We start from the raw sequence: 23,359 nt of genomic DNA on the forward strand, positions 1-23,359 counted from the left end.
GCTGCCATAGGAGTCAAAGCCAATTTTTGGGAGCCTCTGAGTCTCCCAGAACATTCTACACTGAAGCAAAGGGATGCCACTACCCTGGGGAAAAACAGGAAGTAAAACTGGGTTAGAGGTAAGGGGTAGGGCTGACTTTGAGATAATTGTAAGATGTCAAAGGGGAAATTTCCAGAAAGCACCTGTAAAGATAGGTTGGGAGTTCTAGGAAAAAGTCAGAACTGAAGATCCTAATTTGAGAGAAGGTGAAGGGAATTTTCAGGGAGAGCTTAAGGAAAAATAAAGTCAAGGAGTGTTTTAGCAACCAAAGAGAACGAGTAGGGGTCATCAGAAATGGACAAGGAGACTCAAGAGAGAATGAGGCTGGAGACTCTGGGGACGTTCTATAACAGGAGTGGTAAATAAGATAAAATGTTGTAGTCTGGTAAATAGGCTTAGGGTTCTAAACCTATTTCTTTGAATTGATGATTAAAAAGAAATTGTGACCTCCTTGAAAGCATTTTGATATTGTCATGGTGAATGGAATTAGCATTATTTGGGATACAAAATGAAGTCATTGGGTAGCAAATATTTGACTGCAAGGAATTTAGTGCCCAGCAGAAAAAAAAAAAAAATAACAGCACATAGCATGTAGGCAATGAGTATTTGTTGAAGAAAATAAAAGAATACATAGGCTATATATATATATATATATATATATATATATATAAAATAAAAAAGAAAAGACCTTTCTGAAGTTGGAAAAAAACATATATTCCCTTTAGTTTGTATGATCTATATTTTGTTTTTTCTCTTTCTTGGGAAGCTGAGAAACTAGATTGCATTTGGTTGTATTTCATTTTTTGGCTATCTGGGCCATTCAGTTACTGCTCAAGGGGCAAAGGTAGAAAAGCATCACTTCAAAAGCTCTCATTGGAAAAAACCAGTATCATTTTTTAATAATAAGATATGCTGAGAGGGACACATTATGTGGTATTCTTGCCCAAAATGTAACACCTGAATCTCATCATGAGGAAACACCAGACAAACCCAAATTAAAAGACATTTATAAAGTAGCTGGCTTGTTCTCTTTAAAAATGTCAAGGTCAAGGAAGGTTGACCCAGATTAAGAGGAAACTGATTCAGATTAAGGGAAATTAAAGCAATATGGCAAGTATACACAATACGTGATGTAAGATTGCATTCTTCCTAGGCAATAGATATCTACAAAAGACATTTATGAGACAACGGATGACCATGAGTTCAATAATACTGTTGTGCCAATGTTGAAATTTCTTATTTTGAGAATGATAGTACAGTTATGTGAAATAAAGTCTTTGTTTTTAAGAAACAAACAGTTATTTCAGGGTGAATAGGTACAACATCTCCAATTTAGTCTCCATTCATTCAGAAAAAAATTACAGATAAATGATTGATAGATGATAAATTAGATAGATAGAAGGATAGAGAGAGAGAGAGAGAGAGATGGATGATAGGAAAATTGATGATAGATAATAGATGGATACAGTAAAAGAATGATAAAGTAAGTTGGGGAAAATGTAAACAATTGGTGAATCTCAGTAAAGCATATAAGAGAGTTTCTTAACTTTTCCTGCAATTTTTCTGTAATTTTGAGTTTATATTTAAAAGTCATGAAAAATAGTCTTGAAAACTAAAACAACACTTTGGTTCCAAAGTTAAGTCTCCATGTTGGGAATTTTTATTAAATCCAAAAGTACCAATGCACTACAATAAGGGTACTGTGAAGCAGATGCAAAAGCAATCCTGCGGAGAATGGAAAAGGGTTATTTTAGGTGGTAATGGGCACAAGGAGTTTTGAAATGAGTACATTTCAGGTGAACACTGCCTGTGCAGTCTACTGAAACTGTCAAAAAGTAAGTTCATGAAACACGTTGTCAGGAAATTCATCCACATAAAAACTGCTCAAACTAACAAAAAGATGAGACAGGATCAGCTCCCTGAGCTTTATGAACCTTTACATTTATACTGATGCTATTTTCAAAGGAGGAAAAGTCAGGCATGTTTTGTTTTCCTTGACTTTGTGGGTTTAGAAATTGACACGATTCAACCGTACATGAATGTATCCTAATGGTTTGAAAAGAGCTAGTGTAAGAAAAGACATTGAGAGAAATATAAGAAAATGGTGTTGAAAAGGATGGAAATCTCTGTCCAAAAATGAGAAATGGAAAACTTTCCCCAAAACAGTGTGGAAGGTCACACTGACAGCACAAGGCATTCATCAGGCATTACCGATGTTCACTGGTCTTTGTGGAAGGCCCTTCTTTACTGTCTATGATGTATTTTTATTCTCAAAGACTACGAAGAGACTCACTTCACTTGTGAACTAGTATCCACAAGTAACAAGTTTATTAATTTTTAAACAATCAGCTCCCTCTTAAGGATCTAAGGTTTGCATGGCTATTTGACAAAAGGCGAAGCTTTTGTGAAAACATGACTAAGCAAAATGCAGCAAAAGTAGACCCTGGAACAGCATTGCCGATACTATCACCTTACTTTTTGTGAAACAAACATATAAACACACACACACACACACGCACACACGCACACACACACACACAACTTTCTAGTCGCTATCTAATATTCTATAGTCCTCCCTCTCTTGTTTTCCAGAACAGCCGGGCACAGGCAGTAACATCTGACTTACGGCATCACATTGACCGTGTTCACATTAAGCCAAACCAATGAGTGTGATTTTAGTTTTCCTGGGAACTAGTGTGAGTGTAGGAAAAGCAGACTCAGTGAGAAGTAAACTTTAACAATATACCAACTTTGAGTTCATTCTTTGAGAAGATGGAATCAATACTAATGACAGACAATAGCATGTGGTATATCAAGATATTCAACTCAGTAAATGAGGAAAATGTGGGAGACATTGGTCTTCTTTGCTTGCATGCTTTAAGAAAATATAAAGGCAAGGATCTAATTATTTGGTAGGTTAATATTTGGATTTTAAATTCCTTACCTAAAACATTTATATTTACTTACATGAAAAAAATTGAAATGTTGTATTTAAACATTTCTAAATCTTCTCCTTCCTAAAAATTCCTTGATTTTCTGATTCATTTAATATCCTCACTGTCTTGATAAACTTAAAAGATTTTTCCAAAACTCCCAGCTGTGGGAAGTGTTGCTTTATGCATCATAAAATTAGGTTGCACATTTCAAATGTGTTCTCTGGCTCTCGATTCTTCATGTCTAAACAAAAGACATTGTGAATCTAAGTAATAATAACTATCACTCAGATTAAGAATATTTCAAAATAGTATGTGTTCACACAGATTGTAATGAAAGTACTATTTTTACATTTTATTTATTTGAAACCATTGTAGAAATTTCTTATCTAAAACTATTGGCTCCCAGGTAATTCAGCCTGCACTGTGATTTTGTGACACAAGGAAAAGTAATGTATGTAGAGGCGCCTTAGGCTTGTTCCTTACTAGCTCTTTCTATTACTTTCTCTAGGGAAGGCTGGCAGAATAAAATAGACTTTTTTTTCCCCTTGCCGAATGTATGCTGTTGAATCACCCTTGTTTTTCAAAGGCTTTCTCTACCCTTAGTTTTTGGAGAAAGAAGTAACTATGACTGTCTTGTTATGAAAAGAATTTTACTTTTCGTAACATTGAAAAAAATGAAATCACTGAATAATGATTCGCGGTTCCACCTAACATTCACACTTTGCGTTGATTATATATTTTGCATCCAAATTTCAATCTATGATCACTGATTTTGCTGTTGATAGAAAACAGTGAAAGAGTGAAGATGTGCATATCATTTAGAGGGGGCATAGTCAAAAAGACATTTAATTCTCTTTCAATAGCTGCTTCTACTGACCTAATAGAAAACGTAGTTGTGGTGTAAGAAAGGATGTTGCTCTGTAATGCTATCACAACACACAGCTATTATTTTTAGATATCAATTTTACTAACTCTGAAAATCAGTAGCAAGTTAGGTATTCCTATTGTTACATTACGTTTTCATGAAATGGCCAGATTACTGACTTCAGAAATTACTGCTTTTTACTCATAGAGCATGTAGACAGTAAAATATATTCAATCACGGACTAAAATATTCATCATTCTGGAAGATTTTTTTTTGCAAGAATCAGAACATAAATCACTTGCTGTGAACTGGGGACAGTTGGCTTTGTTTTGTTTTGTGTGCTTACTTGTTTCTGAGACTGTCACCAACTTTACTGCCATGAATTTGAGTGCTCGGCATTGGATGATGTTCTCCAATACATTTTTCAGAGGCCATTGAAAAGAATTACTAACACCAACTTTACTATCTTGTGTTCTCTGATTTTATGCCGGTTTGCTTGCATTGATATTTCATTTCTGACCTGAATTGACATGCTGTATCATAGTCTTCTATGGGGAAAAGGTGATATTTTATGAAGTTATTGGATGAGGATTGAAAATTCAGAAATAATGATGAGTGCCCGGGGCAATATTCTGAAGCCGCTGAGGTTCATTTTTAGCAGCCACCCCCTCCTCTTTTTAATACCTCCTTCATATTTTTTGGTTTCTTCTGCCCCAGATTCGATCACCCCATATTCTCTTTCTGTAGCTAAGTGAGACTCATGTCAAATAAACATACCTCCAAAGTGCCCTATTCTCCCTTGTTTCACTAACACCAAAACATCTCTTTTCCAAATGCCATTATTCCTTAGCCAGCTGTCTTCTGGAGAGCAATCAGAAAAAAAATCATCTTTCAAAATCATCTAAAAATATTAAGGACTAGCAACACTTTTGTCTTCCAGTGGTATTTGCATTTTGCATCTAATTTCTCTTGGAAAATGTAAGTCTGAATCCAAAGAAATTAATCATCAATGATGTGATTTCATCCAGAGCTAAGGGCTACTCCATCTGGGTCAGAAAATTTTTTGTTGCTGTTGTCTCAAGTTACATGACCCTAAACATGCCTGAGCAAGGCCTACGTTATTGTTTGCAATCGATTTCTTATCAGCTGGACCTTCAGTTGGTTAGAGGATTGCTGGACTTTGGGAATGCTACAACATCACACACACATACAGAAAGATGGGCCTGGACCGTATTAATTCAAACATCTTTTATTAAGGACAGTTCTGTGCCAGAGACAGTGCTAGAATTTTTAAAATAAGGATATAAAGAAAGCAAACACCAAATGCTAAAAGGCTCCTGTGCTAATGGAATTCACAGTCTAGAGAGGAGTGAGGGGTAAAAATAAGCAAGCTCAGTGCATCATACTAAGGTGTATCAAGGAGAGAAAGGAACATTGATGTTGCTTGGAGAGAACTGGTATTTGAATTATAATTAGAGAACACTAGATGAGTAATGTTTTAGTTATTTGGATTATGACGAAGTGCTACAAGAAAAAATAAATATGAGCAATTTGAAGGAGTCGGTGTCTTAGTCAACTGGGGCCGCTGGAACAAACATTACATTAAGAGCATACATTTATTTCTCACACTGTGGGAGGCTGGAGTCCAAGATGAAGGTGACAGCATGGTCAGGTTCTGGTAAGTTTTCTTCCTGGTTTGTAGATGGCCGTCTTCTCATTGTATCTTCACTTGCCAAAGAGAGCAGAAAGGAAGCAAGCTTCCTAGTCTCTCCTTGTAAGAGCACTAATTCCATTCATGAGGCCTCTACCCCTATGACCTAATTACCTCCCCAAGGCCTCACCTCCTAACACCATCCAAATGGGGGTTAGAATTTCAGTGTGTGAATTTGCGGGAGACATAAACTTTCAGTCGGTAACAGTACTTGCCTTTAGAGGATGCTGTAATGTGTTGCCCAGATTCCCCTCCAGGAATCAAGAATTTACTGCCCAGGTACTATACTGTTAGTATATAGAGTACTATAACAGTTAGCCTTCAGCTAAAGATGCATGTTATGTCACAAATGATATTGGCACGTGCCATGTTCATGGTTTAAATCCTCTTATGTACGGTTTTAACTTTGTAAGGAAACTTAAAAAGGAAGAAACCAAAGAAAAATACTTTATGGGATAACTAAAGTGAATTTGTTATAGGAGAATAAAATGTGGGAGTTTTATTACACAGAAAGATGATGTTTATTTTTTTTTTAATGCAACAGCAACAAAAATAATCATTTTCCACAAATTCATACATTGATGCCCTAACCCCGAATACCTCAAAATGTGACTTTTTGAAGATAGAGCCTTTAAAGAAATAATGAAGATTCAGTGAGTTCGTATGGGTGGGCCCTAATCCAACGTGCCTGGAGTCCTTATAAGAGGAAATTGGAACACCCATAGAGATACAGGAATGCACATGCTCCAGGGAAAGGCCATGCGAAGACACAGCAAGAAGGTGGCTATCTGCAAGCCAAGGCGAGAGGGAACATCAGGAGGAACCAAATGGCCAACATCTTGATCTTGGACTTGTAGCCTCCAGAACTGTGACAGAATAAATTTCTTTTCTTTCGTCCTCTTAATCTGTTGTATTTTGCATAGCAGCCCTCTCACAATACTACACCACCCAGAGCACAACCCCTCCTCGTGACAGCCTCCATCCAGTGTGGGTGACATGGGGTTCATCCCAGGCTCAGAGCTTCCCTTGGGGTGTGCTAAGGTCTTCATCAAGACTGCATTGTAGGCCTACATCCCCCTCTTCCCAAACCAGCTTCCTCTCCTTCCTTTCCGTGGGTACCGACTGAGAGCACTCCCACATAAACTTCGGAGAAACTGATCTCTACGCTGTAATTTGCTTCCTAATGACCCCATCCTGTGAGAGCAAAACAATTGTTCAAGGGTCTGGGGAAGGAAGGATTAAAAGACCGGGTACAAGGATTGTGTGATACAGCATGAGGACAGACACATGGGAGTGCAAAAATTTCCGTATCACATGTTGACGTCCACCAAAAAGCATCGTCGTGGAAGAGGCACAAGACAACGAGATGAGTCCAGAAGTTACATGACCAGCTTACAGCAGCCATCTGCTATCATCATTCTCCAGAAGGCAGTGTACATTTTAATCAATAACCATCATGTGATGATGTGTCCACATTAGGTAGAATTCATGCGTCTAGAAACTAAGGGGAAGCAGCGGCTTGGCCTTGCTTACCACCACTCTCGGTGAACCGTTTGAGAAATTTGTGCTTCTCCTTCCCCCAAACCTGAGTTTTTTGGTATTGGAGGCCCTGATTTGGGGGGACATAGCAAGAGGCCCACTGAACTGTTCTCTCTGGTTGCTCATAGTTCATGGCACTTTACATTCTTCATTCTAAGAGATTTGCTGGCAAAATAGAGAGTTGCCACTTTGGTGAGGTAATTAAACAGATCTCAGAAGGAAATAGGGATGCTCTTATAAAGGGGGGCAGGGAGAATTATATTTAGCATCCAGCTGATTACCTTGGATGTCTATCAGTATACCCTTGAGTAATTTTGATAATAAATAGACAAATGCAGAAGCTATTGCCTGAGAAAGGCTTGAAACCAGGGGCTTGTGCACCTCACAGGTAAAGGGGTAGGTCTTGCCCGCAGGCAAGCCACTGGAACAGGTGAAGGAGGTAGGTGAAGGTAGGAATCTAGAGTGGTTGGTGGTAAAGAGATGGTGAATATCTGTTGCTTCTTCAAGACTATTGGTAGCCTTTGGGGCAGCACTTTGTCCTATTCTCCTTTCTCTTCTAACTTTCCCACAGAAAGAGACTTCCAATTCTTGGAGGAGTTGCTCCCACGACTTACCTAAAGAAGTAGGTCTGAGCGGTAAAAGGAATGGGCGGTGTGGGCACCCTGACGTGACACAGATTCCTCTTGAGGACTGAAAGATTTATTTCCTTGGCCACTGAGAGTGTTACCAGCAGGAAAGCCCTCAGTTCTCAGCCCTCTTCAGGAAATGCCTCAGCTACAGGTTGTCATCCCCTTTTGCGGCAGTCTCTATTCAAAAACTGGGTGATTCAGGGGCTACCCCAGCTTCTCTCCCTTTCCAAACCACCTGAGCAAGTGTATGTACGCACCACGCCTTTTTCATATGATCCCCAATATTCTTCAGTGGAGATTTCCTACTTTAAGTGTGAAAACATTGGCTTAGTGGGTAAATGTTGATCAAAACTTCCAAGGGTGGCTCCTAATAAAGTTCCTGCACCCTAATCTCTCTCTTGGAGTTGGCTTCTCAGAATCAGAATGTGTGACTCTGCCCTTTAGCATTCATATCCGACTCCGCCAGTTCTGTAAACACTTTCTCCTTGAGTCCTCTGGAAAAGCTAATCATGAACATTTGCACAGAAACCCAGAAGTTCAGGTTGACAAAAATTCTAAACACCCGTCTCCTTCTCATTCATTCACATTATCGTAATTCCCGCCCTCCTCCCCAAACCCTGGCAAGTCTGCTTGGGCTTCTGTGCCAAGTATTCGAATTTGTTTCTACCTTTGTTACATGAGCTAAGCTTTGATCAGCCTCAGTATCAGGGGTCTGAAGAGAGCTACAGAAACACCCTCAATGCTTTCAGACATATTGGCTAGGGGAGTCAAATAGTTCCCTGACTTTCCCAAGGATGTTCTTTGACAAAACTTGAGGACAAAACACACCCACGCAACTGTATGATCTCATAATGTCTTTTCCCTATATCTCGGATATTCTTTTATTTTTCAGTAGAGATTTCTACGTAAAGCATGAAAAACATTGCGTTTGTGAGTGAACGAGATCAAATCTGTAGATTCGTCTATGTCTGCTTATGCCGAGTTCTGCGAATAGTTGCAAACTCTACCAAGTTTCTTAAAGCCTATGCTGGCAGAGCGTTTGATGGCGTGACTGCCTTTTTGTTCTTTTTTATTTCTGTTCCCTTTGTTCTTGTTTAGTAAACATAAATTACCTACTAAACTAATAGCAATTTGCAGATTTTTTTAAAGCAGTACTAAAGGCAAAAAATATACCTATTTGGCAATGACCTAAGAAAAATGACAGAGAAAGATGAAGGCACAATTAAAAGGTTAGCCAAGAGAAATCACTAGATAAAAATTTCACTTCTTGAAAGTTATTGTTTCTAGGTGACGGTGTTCCAAGCCAACAAACAGCATAAATGTGGGATGCCTCGGGTGTCAATAAAACAGGAACATAAAAGAGGGTATTTAAGTATAGCACACATAGTGTTTGTGTAAATAATGTAAGCTCAGTAAAGATAAACAGCAGAGAACTAACACTGCAGCTTTTCAAAATGTCTCTTTTAAACCATTTCTGCCAGGGCTGACAAGGACCAGACACAATGTGTGCTTGGAAACAAAGGAATTGTGAAGTATCTGACCCATCTCATTACCTGTGCTACATCAAAATAACCCAATAGACATGTAGGACTGTGACTGCAATTTCGAGAAATAGTATTTGGGATGACTTTATGAAATTGGGGAAGTGCAACCTGAAATACTGAAGTCGAGATGTCACAATAGATGAGAGACTCACATCTAAATGCTTCTTTTGATTCTTATCAGCAACTCCCTCCTTGAAAGGAAAAGGACGACCAGTCCTGTGGCTGTGAACCCCCAGCCAGTAACTAAGGAAATTGTGTGTAATTAAGAAGGAGAGACTGCATCATGCTGGGGTTCCCTGTGTCGGCTCTACGGTGGTGAAATGGACTACACGTGGGGCACAGATCGCAAGACTTGTCACACGCAAGATGCATGACCCTCTCCTGCCCTTCCTCTTACTTTTCTGGGAACTGACTTCGAGCTTCTTTCAGAGCTCTTCACCGGCTCACCCTTTAAGTATTTGAGGACACCTCTTGATGTGTATGTTCTCGCTGGGTAATCACATCTTATTCTCATAGTTTCAAGTTCCACGTGCCCTAAACCCTGTCTTTTATCTGACCTCTCTTCTTAGCACAACATTCAGATATTTATCTGCCTGCTGAAGATACATCGAATGGAACGTCCCAAGGGCAATTCAAATGCAGCATGTCTAAAATCAAACTCAGGACTTCTGATTTTTCGTACAACTTGTCTCTAAACTGGCTCACACGTGGCCTATTTCCATAGCACCGTTAAACCCCCAAGTTAGATCCCTGCCATTTTTCTCCAGCCTTTCTCTTCTTCCTATTCCGCTGTATCTCTCTTCTGTCGATCCCTCCGCAGCTCTCCTTCAGACCAATGCAGGACACTTGGAACGTGTTACCCTGTCGGTAAGTCTCTTCCCTGTCTACTCTGTCCTGAGCCTGCTAATACACATGTCCCTCAAAAACATCCTTGATGCTTTGACATCACTACAGAGTGAAGTCCAAAGCGTAAGCTGTGTCTGTCAAGGCCCTTTAAGCCTGGGTCCCGCTGCGCATCTGATTGTCCATCACCATCTTTGTCAGGCCTCTACGTGAGTCCATGGCTTCAGTACCTGACTAGGAGTTTTCCCTCTGATTTCTGTCCTTATTCTACACTTGATGAGCTCCTTAATTACAGTTTAGACCCTAAGTTACCTTAACCATGTTTATGACTTTCTCAGCGACTTATTAGAAGGACGAAGATCATGTCTTACCTGTTCAGTCACCCCAAAAGACTATTTTTTCCCAATTTTTAAAATTGAAAATCTATTTCAGGGCACCTGGCTCAGTCGGTTGGGTGTCCTACTTTGGCTCAGGTCATGATCTCATGACTAATGAATTTGAGCTCTGTGTCGGGTTCTGTGCTGACAGCTCAGAGCCTGGAGCCTGCTTCAGATTCTGTGTCTCCCTCTCTCTCTGCCCCTTCCCCATTTATGCTCTTTCTCTCTCCTTCAAAACTAAATCAACGTTAACATTTTTTTAATTGAAAATCTATTTTGAATACTCTAGCAGACCCTTGCTCTAAAATCTTCTACATGACCCAGACTTTTCCAATGTAGTATTACCAGCTAATGTTATTTATCTCCTTTCCATGCTCCCTCAGCTGCTTTCTATAACATTCAGTTCCCATCCCCCATTACATACCACTTCCAAATTCATCCAAATACAATCTACTCTTTTTTAAAAATTTTTTTTCAACGTTTTTTTATTTATTTTTGGGACAGAGAGAGACAGAGCATGAACGGGCAAGGGGCAGAGAGAGAGGGAGACACAGAATCGGAAACAGGCTCCAGGCTCTGAGCCATCAGCCCAGAGCCCGACGCGGGGCTCGAACTCACGGACCGCGAGATCGTGACCTGGCTGAAGTCGGACGCTCAACCGACTGCGCCACCCAGGCGCCCCAATACAATCTACTCTTTGTGGCGCTTAATTCCAGATGAAAAAAATTTTAATTTCATTATAATTACATTCATCACACTCATTCTTTGGTAAATATGCCCATGGTAAAATGTATTTATTGAAAATTTACCACCTGGAAAACATATTAACTTATGTGCATGCAATAGAAAATGATAATAGAATTCAACATTTGTATTTTCTAAACTTTATGAAGTAAAACTTGTTTGACACAGTGTTCCTCTCTTCATGATAGGCCTATTCTAAAAACTTATGTTCGTGGATACAAATCACATCATTTTCTGGGTAGAGCTAGATGTTTATGTTCAGTGTTGTTTTTACCTTCTCAAAAGAGCAACTTTTCTTTGTTTTATAACCATCAAAGATTTCTTTTTTTTTTTTTAGATGTTTATTTATTTTTGAGAGAGAAAGGACAGAGCATGAGCAGGGGAGGGGCAGAGAGAGAGAGAGAGAGGGAGACACCGAATCTGAAACAGGCTCCAGGCTCTGAGCTGTCAGCACAGAGCCTGACATGGGGCTGGAACCCATGAACAGTGAGATCATGATGTGAGCCAAAGTTGGAAGCCTAACAGACTGAACCCCCCAGGCGCCCCACCATCCAAGTTTTCTGCAATGAAATTGTTTTGTTTCATTGCTCTCTTTAAAGTGTAGCTTTAGCCACTTCCATGTGATTTATATGCCACAATTAAGGAAATTAAATTTCCTGTCGACTAATAATTCAAAATAGAGTCAGTACTATTTTAACTTCGTAAATTATGGATATCTGAAAGCGCTTCACAATTCAATTTTCTGTTTAGTGATGAGTGCAGAAGTACATTCATGTTTGCTAGCGTTTTTATATACACCTCTTAACTACAAAAATTTCTAAATATACTTGTCTAGGAACAACACCAAAGTTTAATGTAAACTTTATAACAGCTTCTGAAGAAAGTATTATTTCAAATAATGCATAAAATACCAGATGATTACAAGAATGCTGAAATAGTACATATGTGACTCAGAATTATAGCCACTCCCATATAAAAAGATTATGATGAATTAATAACATTAAGATTATCAAGCGAAAAAGTCTCATCTTACAGCATAATGATTCAAATGTAAATAAATATAAAACATTAACTTTTATAAAATATGCAAGCATTTCTAACTAGGACCAATGAATGTCTCAAAGCACTCACTTCGTTTTCAATCATTATGCAATCATGTATGAATCCATGCATAATTTGAGTTTTATAATTATCTTTTAATGGGAATAGTATCTTCATATTTAATTTCTTTTTCAATCTGCATATGCCCAAGGATAGCAGAATGCATATGAAGAAATTCCACCTCAGGGAGTAGAGCTTCAACTTTATAACAACATAGGAAAAGGTTAATGTGGTACTCTGTGGTTAATTAAAGCAGGGTCCCTAGCAGCCTACTTCTTAATTAAAGGATTGTTCTAAATAGGACATTCATTTTATCTTCTTTTTAGTTATACCCAATGGCCCTGGTTTGCCGGCCTAAGAGTTGGAGGGTAGAGTCTCATCCCTACACTCCATGTGCCTTCACGGTCAAGGAGAATGTATTCTTCATCTGCATTCATTACCCTTCATCTACAAGCAAATACTCATCCATCCCTGCTGACACACGTGGACCTAGAGCACATCTGGGAATCAAGGTGGGCATTTATAAACACATCTATGGAAAACCAGCTGGAAGCTTCTTGAAGGCACAGCTGAGTTCTTACTCATCTCTTTAACACCTCATTGTCCATCCTCTGGCCTACAGAAGGCACTATTAAAATATTTATTTTGACTTCATTGATTAGACAATAGCTTGATAATACAGCTCAACTCATTTTACTCCAGCATACAAATAACCGCCACCCCCCCCCCCCCCCACACACACACTTACATCTTATTTTAAACCCTGTTCTTAACTCTCAGCATCATAAATCGGGTGAAAATGTGTCCTGGTTTATTCCTGTTATTGTGGCGTACTTCTTAATAGTGCTCTCTTCGCAAGGATGACCTTGTATGAACATTGTGATCAGCAAATAATGTCCCCCAACGATGCCCATGCTCTAATTCCTGCTATTTGTGAATATGTTTTCTTGCATAGCAAAGGGATTTTGCAAATGTGATTAAGAGCATGGACCTTGGGATGCAGATATTATCCTGGATTAGCTGGGTGGGCCAAACTAACAAATCCTTTAAAACAATCATTCCTGAGTGAGTCAGATCTATGGCAGAAAAGAAAAGAGAAAAGATTCTAAGGACAAGAGGGATTTGACCTACCTTTGCAGGCTTTGAAGCTGGAGGACAGAAACAAGAGACAAGGAATATGCGTGGCCTTGAGAAACTAGCAACAGTCTTCTGTTCACAGCCAACAAAGAAAGGGGAGCTTCAAACTTAACAACCATAAGTAGCTGAATCCTGCCAATAAGCCAGATGAAGAAGGAAATGGATCCTCCCCTCAAAGCTCCAAATACACAGCCCAATGACACATCTGATTTCAGCCTGATGAGACTTATACTGTATTTCCGATCTATAGAACTGTCAGGTAATAGATTTTTTTAAGTGTACTAATTTTTCAGGGTACTGTATTGCTCGGGCTGACATAAAAAATACCATACATTAGGTGTCTTAAACAACAGACATGTGTTTCTCAAAGTTTTAGAGGCCGGGCAGTCCAAGATCAAGGTACCAACGGATTCAGTTCCTTGTGAGAGTTCTCTGCTGGCTCGTAGAAGGCCACCCTTTCACCACATCCTCACATGGAAGAGAAAGCAAGTTCTGATGTTTCTTTCTCTTCTTATAGGAACAGTAATCCCATCATGGGGACCCCACCCTCACGATCTCATCCAAACCTCATTACCTCCCAAAGTCCCCATCTCCAAATACTATCATATTAGGGCTTAGGGCTTCAACATATAAATGGTGAGGGGGTGAGGAGAGACGACAAACAGGCAGCAGTAGAAAACTAATACACATTTTAATTACATTGTCACCCTAGTTAGGAAGCTAGGTCTGAGCAATGACTAAGGAGCCTGCCCAGGAGGAGCCCAAATTATAAACCCACTTCAGTTCAAGAATCAGACTATGGGGCCACCTGGGTGGCTCAGTCAGCTGAGCATCCGACTTTGGCTCAGGTCACGATTTTGTGGTCTGTCAGTTCGAGCCCTGAGTCTGGCTCTGTGCTGACAGCTTGGAGCCTGCTTCACATTCTGTGTCTCCCTCTCTCGCTGCCCCTCCCCTACTCACTCACTCACTTTCTGTCTCAAAAATAAATAAACATTGGGGCGCCTGGGTGGCTCAGTTGGTTAAGCATCCGACTTCAGCTCAGGTCACGATCTCGCGGTCCGTGAGTTCGAGCCCCGCATCAGGCTCTGGGCTGATGGCTCAGAGCCTGGAGCCTGCTTCCGATTCTATGTCTCCCTCTCTCTCTGCCCCTCCCCCATTCATGCTCTGTCTCTCTCTGTCTCAAAAATAAATAAACGTTAAAAAAAATTTTTTTTTAATAAAAAAAAACATTAAAAAAAAGAATCAGATTGTGTGCAGAGAGGGCAGAGAAAGACTGGACCCCCATCTCTTCAGTACCTGTCACCACACTGTCCAGGTCTTGAAGAAGAGAAGGAGGCATATATTTTACAGCAAGCTATCAGGGGTTGCTGGTTGCATGTTATTAGAAGTTGAAATGTAATTTCATCTCTCCAGAAGAACCAGTTTGCAGATATGTACAGAATGACAATGCTGCATTTCTGAGTCTCCTAATGCAGGGGAATGAATGAGTTATACGAAAGAAGCAAGCAGTTAAGTGTGTGAAAAAAGCTGCTTGAGCTGCTTTAGACTTCCACTGATGGAGCGCTGACTTCTGCCAGTGCCTTGGCCGCTCTTTCAGACCCGAGTGCTACTTTGTCTTTTAATTTGACATTCTCGAAATTAGTCACTTTAGTTTTAACCAGCTCACTTACGGTTGAACACTAAAATTCATCTCTTCGGGAAATCATTTTTTCTCCTTAGGAGGAGAAGTACAGGAGTAATAGAAACCTACGAAGTTGGAAACCGAGTGGCAAATTCTCTTTGAGTGGTAAAGCTGACATGGTTCTGAAGAAAGCTTCTTAGTCGCCCTGAGAAGTGGATCGTGTGCAGATAACTGTGGGGATAGATGGGGGGTGGAGGTGAGGGAAATTCTGTAGGAGTGAATGTGTCCAAGAGTGAGGAAGCCTGGGTACCCCCATCCAGCACCAGCCTTGCCACCGTCTGGACTAGACCAGCAGCTTCAGCAGTTCCGATGACCTCAATAGAAATGCACATTCCCGGGCCCTACCCCAGATCGGTGGAATCTAAAACTCTGGAGGTGTGGTTCAAAAGTCCACACCTTCACAAGCCCTTCTGGTGATTCTGCTGTGTGCTAATGTTTGAGAAAGCATCCTAACAAAACACAGCAACCCCCAACCAATCACTTTCTAGAGTATTCTCTTCTGAAGTTACCTTGTGAGGTGCCCTCAAGGATATGAACAGAAGATCCACTTAGTAGGTCGCTGCAGCTGGGGGCACCTGGGTTGCTCACATGGTTAAGAATCATCAGACTCTTGGGGCACCTGGGTGGCTCAGTTAAGCGTCTGACTTTGGCTCAGGTCACGATCTCACAGTTTGTGAATTCAAGCCCCATGTCAGGCTCTGTGCTGACAGCTCAGCCTCAGATTCTGTGTCTCCCTCTCTCTCTGCCCCGCTCCTGCTCATGCTCTCTCTCTCTCTCTCTCTCTCAAAAATAAATGAACATTAATAACTTAAAATAGAATTATCAGACTCTTGATTTCAGCTCAGTTCATGATCTCACAGTTTCGTAAGTTGGAGTGCCACATAGGGGCTGCTTGGTATTGTCTCTTTCTCTCCCCACCCCCCACCCCCAATAAATAAATAAACTTAAAAAAAAAAGAGGTAGCTGCAGCTGGAAGATTGTTCTTTTTGAGAACTGGGTACTAATGGTAGAGTTCTTCCTATGTGTCAAATGAGGTTCTTCACACAATGGGTGCTTAATAAATTAAAAGTAATAATGAAAATTGATAATATAGTAGCATTTTTAGTGGGCGAGAATCCAAAAGAGACAAATTAATTATGTCAGTTTGGTCTCAAATTCATGCAGCTTGTTCTTACATTTGCATTTCAGACTCTAATTCATTTACTTGTATACTAAGAAAATATTGCAGTGAAAAATGGTTTGGAAACGTGGAGACACACAGATTCATATGCCTGTTTCCTTCCCTGCCGGTTAGCATATTTAAACACAGCAGAAACTGAAATAAATAAGTTTATTTACCTTTCTTTCTTTCTTTCTTTCTTTCTTTCTTTCTTTCTTTCTTTCTCTCATGTTTATTTTTTGAGAGTGAGAGAGCAATAGAGACAGACAGAGCATGAGCTGGGGAGGGCCATAGAGAGAGGGAGACACAGAATCCGAAGCAGGCTCCAGGCTCTGAGCTGTCAACACAGAGCCCGACGTGGGGCTCGAACTCATGAACCGCAAGATCGTGACAGTAGCCGAAGTTGGCCGCTTAACTGACTGAGCCACCCAGGCACCCTAAGTTTGTTTACTCTTCTGATAAAAGTTTAACCTTCACCACTTTTTCCTAGAACTGCAATCATCTGAATAGCTACAAAAGTAGCTATTGAAAATAAAAACCCAAATAATGGAAGGCTAATGATGATCGGATCTAAGAAATTTAGCACTTGAAAATGACCAACCATGGTTACAGCCTTCTAGCAAAAAAGGGTGTGAAGTTTATCAGAAAATGCTAATGAGGAAAACAATAATTCAGACAGCATAGACTATTTAAAGTCTGTGTATAATTAAAAGATTTTTAGAAAGAATTGCAGCAAAGAAGATCTATACAACTGTAGATTTGTTTTAAGTTTATTTATTTATTTTGAGAGAGAGAGAGCACAAATAGGGAAGGGCAGAGAGAAGGAGAGAGAAAATCGCAAGCAGGTTTCATGCTGTCAGCAAAGATCCCAAAACAGGGCTCGATCCCAAGAACTGTGAGAGCATGACCTGAGCTGAAATCAAGAGTTGGAAGCTTAACTGACTCAGCCACCCAGGTGCCCTGACAATTGTAGATTTTAAATAGAGCTTGCATTGTTTGTTGGTTTGAACGTACTTTAGACTGAGATGTTAATATAATCTAATGCCATTGTAAGGCATTAAGTCTAATTTCACTCTATGCCTCAAATGATTACTGCCAATTCTTTTCACTGTGTGCACTTCGATAGATTTGACTAATTTAATCCTTGTATCTAAGCAGTGTTCCCAGCAAATCCTAGAAATAGTCTATGTAATTAAAAGCAACGCCCGTGGCAAGTGAAAAACTTACAGAATGCTCTGGTTTATGAAGACCACAGCCAGACTCCTACAAGTTGGAAAAGACAGGGAAAAGTGTTTCTTAGAGTATTAATGAGAAGCTGGTTAATTTGGCCTTCTCCCATACACCACGACATTATAATACCCAGATTGGTATGGGACAGCATTCTCCATCATAAAAATCATTAAAGGCTCAAATGCCAACTCCTGGGCAACCCCCCATGAAATCAAGTCAATGTACTCTCTCTCATAGCTCTCTCTGTTGTGTTATATAACACAGTATACAATAACACTCACACCTTATTGTAAATGCAAGGTGGCTTCTCCGCTTTTACTCTTAGAGCCCAAGTTTCCATGATCAATGTGTCTTTTTTTTTCCCCTAGTATCCAACAAAGTAATTAATATGTTGTATATCCTGAATAAATTTGGAATGGGTAAATGAGCAAATGCTTGTATCTAACGTTTGCATTTACGATTAACAGTTAAAAGCAAATATGGGTGATAAGCCAATGGTTGTCTCAACCTTATACTAGTTGTATTTGAAATTTCTGTTGAGGCTTTGTAAAAACTTTGTGGTTTGATGGAATAGAAAAAGCTAATGTAATACTCTTGCTATTATCATCAAACAGTGGGTTTATTTCTAATTATATCGAATTATATTGAATTATATCTAATTATATGGAATTAGTGAAACAAGAATTATAGATGGATGTATAAAAGTAAACGTGTATCTCTACCTGCAACCCATCTTTGTTTTCTCTTCTCACTTTTTCTCCAAGTCTCATTTTACCCAAAGGTGATTCTGTACTCTTTAAATAACTTACTCTTTTATGTAATTTATAATAACAAATCTTGAAGAACTGAGGTACTGTGTTTCTAATACTGAAAGACTGATTAGGGCAATGACAGAAAAGCACAGCGTATTGTTGACTTTTGTTGTACTTTTGTCTCAAACGTTCCTACATATTGTCTGTCATTTTATAATAGCATTAGTCATTGGAATACTTTCTTAATTAGACTTTTCTTCTCTCCTTGGTTCATAGTTATATCTGTCTAAAAGAAAATGTGCATGTGGATATGAAAATAATTCATGTTCATTCAGTGCTGAGATTATTCATCTGTAAAGACTTTTTGCTGCTTTTCAACTAGTGAAGAGAAACCAGTTTTTCTCTTTAATTCTCTAAGATGCTGGATAGTCATTAACTTGTGAAAGGGGGTAAAAGTAACATCTGACCCCTAACTCACCGTGTGATCCAAGGTCAAATAAACTTAATCCGGCTGAGCTTCTGTTCCACTTCTGAAAGTTAAGAATTCCGCCCTTAGACTATGTTGAACTTCCATTCCAGCTATGTGCCTGTATCTCTGACCACTTACCAAGTGCCTACACCATGGTCCCTGACACGTGGAGTTTTCTGAGGTGGTGCTACCCCAGGTCACACACACACTCCCAGGGTGCGTAATGGCATCTACCAGTTTGTCACCGTGCCAATGAGGGGGCTCTTGAATGACTTGAAGTCATACATTGATATATTGCTGACTCCCGGCTATAGTACCAAAACAACTTCTTCATTTTCATTTTCAAAAGCTTCCTTGGAGAGTATTTTCAAAAAAAATTCTAACATTGCTTCCTTGGGAGCTGGGACTGCAGGTATGTGTATGAAATATGGCGAGATTTTCAATACATGAAATTTGCAAGAGCCACCTCGCGCAGAAACTGAATGGAGGAGAAATTTTTGTCAGAATGGTTTTGATGTACATCAGCCATAGGTCTGGATGCATTTGATATGAGCCTTTATTTACATTTGCTGTTTACAGAACCAAATACGTTTCTCCAAAACTGAGAAAAAAATCAAGATAAATTTCCCTTTTAAAATATACATATTGACAAAATCTAGGATGATTTTTCTCTCATTAAGTGTCCTTTAAGTTATAAACAAAGAAACTTGAAGTAAATCCAGACCACACCTTCTCTGAGGACAACAGTTTCTTAGAATGGCTTTTAACAATTTTAAAGTAGATATACATGAACAGCTCTGTTAGCCCCCTTAGGGAGTTTAAGATCTGTTCTTTGCCCAAGGCTTTTAAAAAGTCTTAACTTCTCTTTGGCTGTTTGCCTCTGCTTCTCACCAGAAACTACCTAACAACTCTTTTTTCCTGGACAAAATGCAGTCTTTAGGCCCATCCTTAAGCCTCCATCAGTATGCTTATTTTGGTCGCTACACAGAAATAGAAAGAAAATGAGGTCATGAAATATATGTGTTACAGCCACTATTTTCATAAAAGCTGCCTCCCTCCATTAAAAAAAAAAATCGCCTTCATGTTGGGGAACAAAATAGCAAGAACACAGGTTTACCGTCACAGGTAGATTCAAATCCTATTTCCGTCACCAACAAGCTATGTATCTCTGGCAAAATCTTTAATCTTTCTCAATCTTCATGTGCTCAGTTATACAAGTGATATCATAACACCTCCATTTCCGGGTTGATGGGACTTAAACGCGATCATGTGTGGTCTCCCTCTGGGGATGTGCCTGGAGTTGAAGATATTGACCATTCCTTCCAACGCTATTCAGTGTGTGGTTTTAAGGGAATTACAAAGGGGATAAAGCCTTACAGAAATAACCTGAGAGTGGCTGACAGAATATTATTTAAAAAAAGGACGTAGTTTATTCCCCAAACTTAATTCTGTTTGTGGAATAGGCAAAGAGCACAGTCTTGGAAGTCACGACACATGAACGAGGGGCCAAATGAAAGGGTCTAAGTGTGTCAAAACTGATATGTACCATATGTGGTACTAATAACTTCTGATGCACAAAATAACATCGTGTCAGTGTATAATATTTAACTTCTCTCAGTCTTCCTCTTCTGTCTCTCGAATCCAGATCCCTTTTCAGATGATATCTCCTTACACGATGTGCCTTCCTGGCACTAGTAATGATATTCTGCCAATGGATATACTAAAGGTTAACCCTCATTTAAAAAAAATATATATAGTGCTTTGGAGAAATAATTCATCTGTTTATCTTCCTATATTGATTTTTGCCAAAAATAGCCTTGTCATACTACAGAGAAGCTTCTTAGAAGCAGAAGTCGAAATGATTTCTACTTAAATCATTGGCTGTCACCTTGAGTTTATAAATGCTGACACTTCTAGCATATTTTTCAAATCCTTAAAAACTGTTTTTATTTCATTTAATATATGTCTCAATATTAAGACCTCACTTTGACAAGATAAGCCTTTCCATCTATTCTTCGTTTAGCTCAAAGCATGTTTCTGGGCTCCGTTTCCTTTATGCATTAAAAGATCAGGAGGAAAGGCTTCAGGATGTTTCTAATGCCCTTAGGAGACTCCCCTCCACTCTATGTTCTCAGGCATTAACAGTTCCAGTTATAGAAATCATTAGAGTTTATTTTTACTGACAGTCAGGTAATTGACCCACACCACTCATGGATGGAGTGACTGCAAGAGCAACACAAGGTCCAAGACAAAACTAAACGTTGAATAAATAACTGGCAGAACAAGTTCCACTGGCTGCAGTGTCACTTTCCACCAGTGACTGAGAGGCCAGGGTTCTCACGCATCCTCGCCCAAGCCTGGGACCTGCCATGTGATCTCTACCCTCCAACCCACAGACACAGGCTACGGTGGACCTAACCATCATCTTGGCATTTTATTATTTCCTAAATAACGTCTGCCTCAGAACCTTAATTCAGTACAACATCAATGGGAATCAAGCAGAAAGTTACCGTAGTCAAATTCCTCTGGGAAACACCTAGTTAACCAGAATTAAAGAGAAGTCTTTGCTGTAAGACTGCTCAGAACATTTAACCTACTAACGTGGAAGGTGGATCTCCAAAAAAGAAATTGGGTTACGGAGTTGCTATTACAGCTTACATATTTTCAAGGAACGTTTCACTGTTTTTCATGGAAACACCATAGACTGTATTGGCAGGAAATCTGTGTCAATATGAAACATAAAATATTTGGGGATAAATTTAACAAAATAGGGGCAAGATGTCTGCCCAGAAAACTGTTGAACCGTGCTGAAGAAGGTACATAGAAATACACCAATTTAATGGGAAGACTCAGTATTGTTAAGGTGTCAGTTTTCCCCAAATATATCTATAGATTAGTTAAAATCCCAGTAACCTGTAATGTGTAAATTAATAAATGGATTTTAAAAGTTACTTGAAAATGCAATGACTTAGAAAAAATATTTCAGGGCTTAGTATAATTTTTTTAATGTTTATTATTTATTTCTGAGAGAGAGAGAGAGTGTGTGAGTAGGGAATGGGCAGAGAGAGGGGGAGACACAGAATCCGAGGCAAGCTCCAGGGTCTGAGCTGTCAGCACAGAGCCCGACACAGGGCTCAAACTCACAAACGGCGAGATCATGACCTGAGCCAAAGTCAGATCCTCAACCGGCTGAACCACCCAGGTGCCCCAGGGCTTAATATAAATTAAAAAAAAAAAAAAAAAAAAGAGATGTGCTCATGCGCAATAATAAACTATAGTATCATGGAAAGATCCAAGATAATTCAATGGTAAAATTATAATCTTTTCAATACATGATGCTGACACAATTGATGTCCCTATGGAGAAAGTATGAACCTTGACCTTAGCTTTCACAACATACCTCAAAATTAAGTCAAAATAGACATAGGTATTATATATTGCAAAAACTAACATTATAAAAATGTTGGAAGGAAATCTTTACAACTTTGCATCAGGCAATCATTTCTTTAAAAAGAATACAAACATTAAGAGAAAAAATAATAAATTTAACCTTATCAAAGTTAAAAACTTTTGCTTTTTGAAAGACACCATTAGTAAAACAGAAAGAAAATGTATAAATGGGAAGAACTGTTTGAAACGCATGTATCTGCGTACTTGAAATACATATATCTACAATGTATTTCATACTTGTATCGATAGTATGTAAAGATCTCATATCACTCAATAAGAAGAAAAGAATCCATTTTTAAAATTGGCAAAAGATTTGAACACTTTACAAAGAAAAATATACAAATGGTTAGTAAGTATATACAGGGATGTTCATGATCATTTTTCATCAGGAAAATTGGTAAAATGATAAACTATTACAGATCCATTGGAATAGCTAAAATGGAAAAAAAAAAACCCTAATAATACAAGTATTGGCAAGAATGTGAAGAAATTGGAATTCTCAGACCCTGCTGGTGGAAATGTAAAATGATACAACCAGTTCAGAAAATAATTTGGCATTTTCCTGTAAAGTTAATCACACTCTTAGCATCCAACCCAGCAAATGCACACGTAGGTATTTAGCCAAGATACACCAAAACTTGTGTTTCGAACAGTATTGGTACATGAATGCTTCCACAGTAATAACCCTGACCTGAAAACAACACAAATGTCCATCTCCAGGGGGATAAACAAACTATAAATTAATCTATAGAAACAAAAAGTAGATCTGTGTGGTTGCTTGGTTCTGGGATTGGAGATGTTGATAACAAAAAGCATGAGGAGGGATGAGAAGGTTCTATATCTTGATGGTGGTGATGATATGGGTGTGAACATCTGTCAAAACTCATTCCACCTACTACTTACAGTGCATTTTATTGTGCATATATTATATACAATGAATAAATTTGATTTTCACAAATAAACAAAGATGAAGGAAGAGCAAGAGAAGAAGGAAAAGAAAAAAGAGGAGAAACTCATACCAGGCCAAGCTCTATTAGAACGGAAAGCTATTTTCGTAGTTTCTTCAGAGGAGTAAGTTGTGCCCAGCTTCCCTGGCACGTTCCTATAGAGGAAGATTGCCAAGGTCAAGGTTTGTGGAGTGTACTTAGTCAGA

The sequence above is a fragment of the Herpailurus yagouaroundi genome, unplaced genomic scaffold (assembly GCF_014898765.1).
Source record: "Herpailurus yagouaroundi ecotype Mexico unplaced genomic scaffold, PumYag 181, whole genome shotgun sequence".
Classification (NCBI taxonomy): Eukaryota; Metazoa; Chordata; class Mammalia; order Carnivora; family Felidae; genus Herpailurus; species Herpailurus yagouaroundi.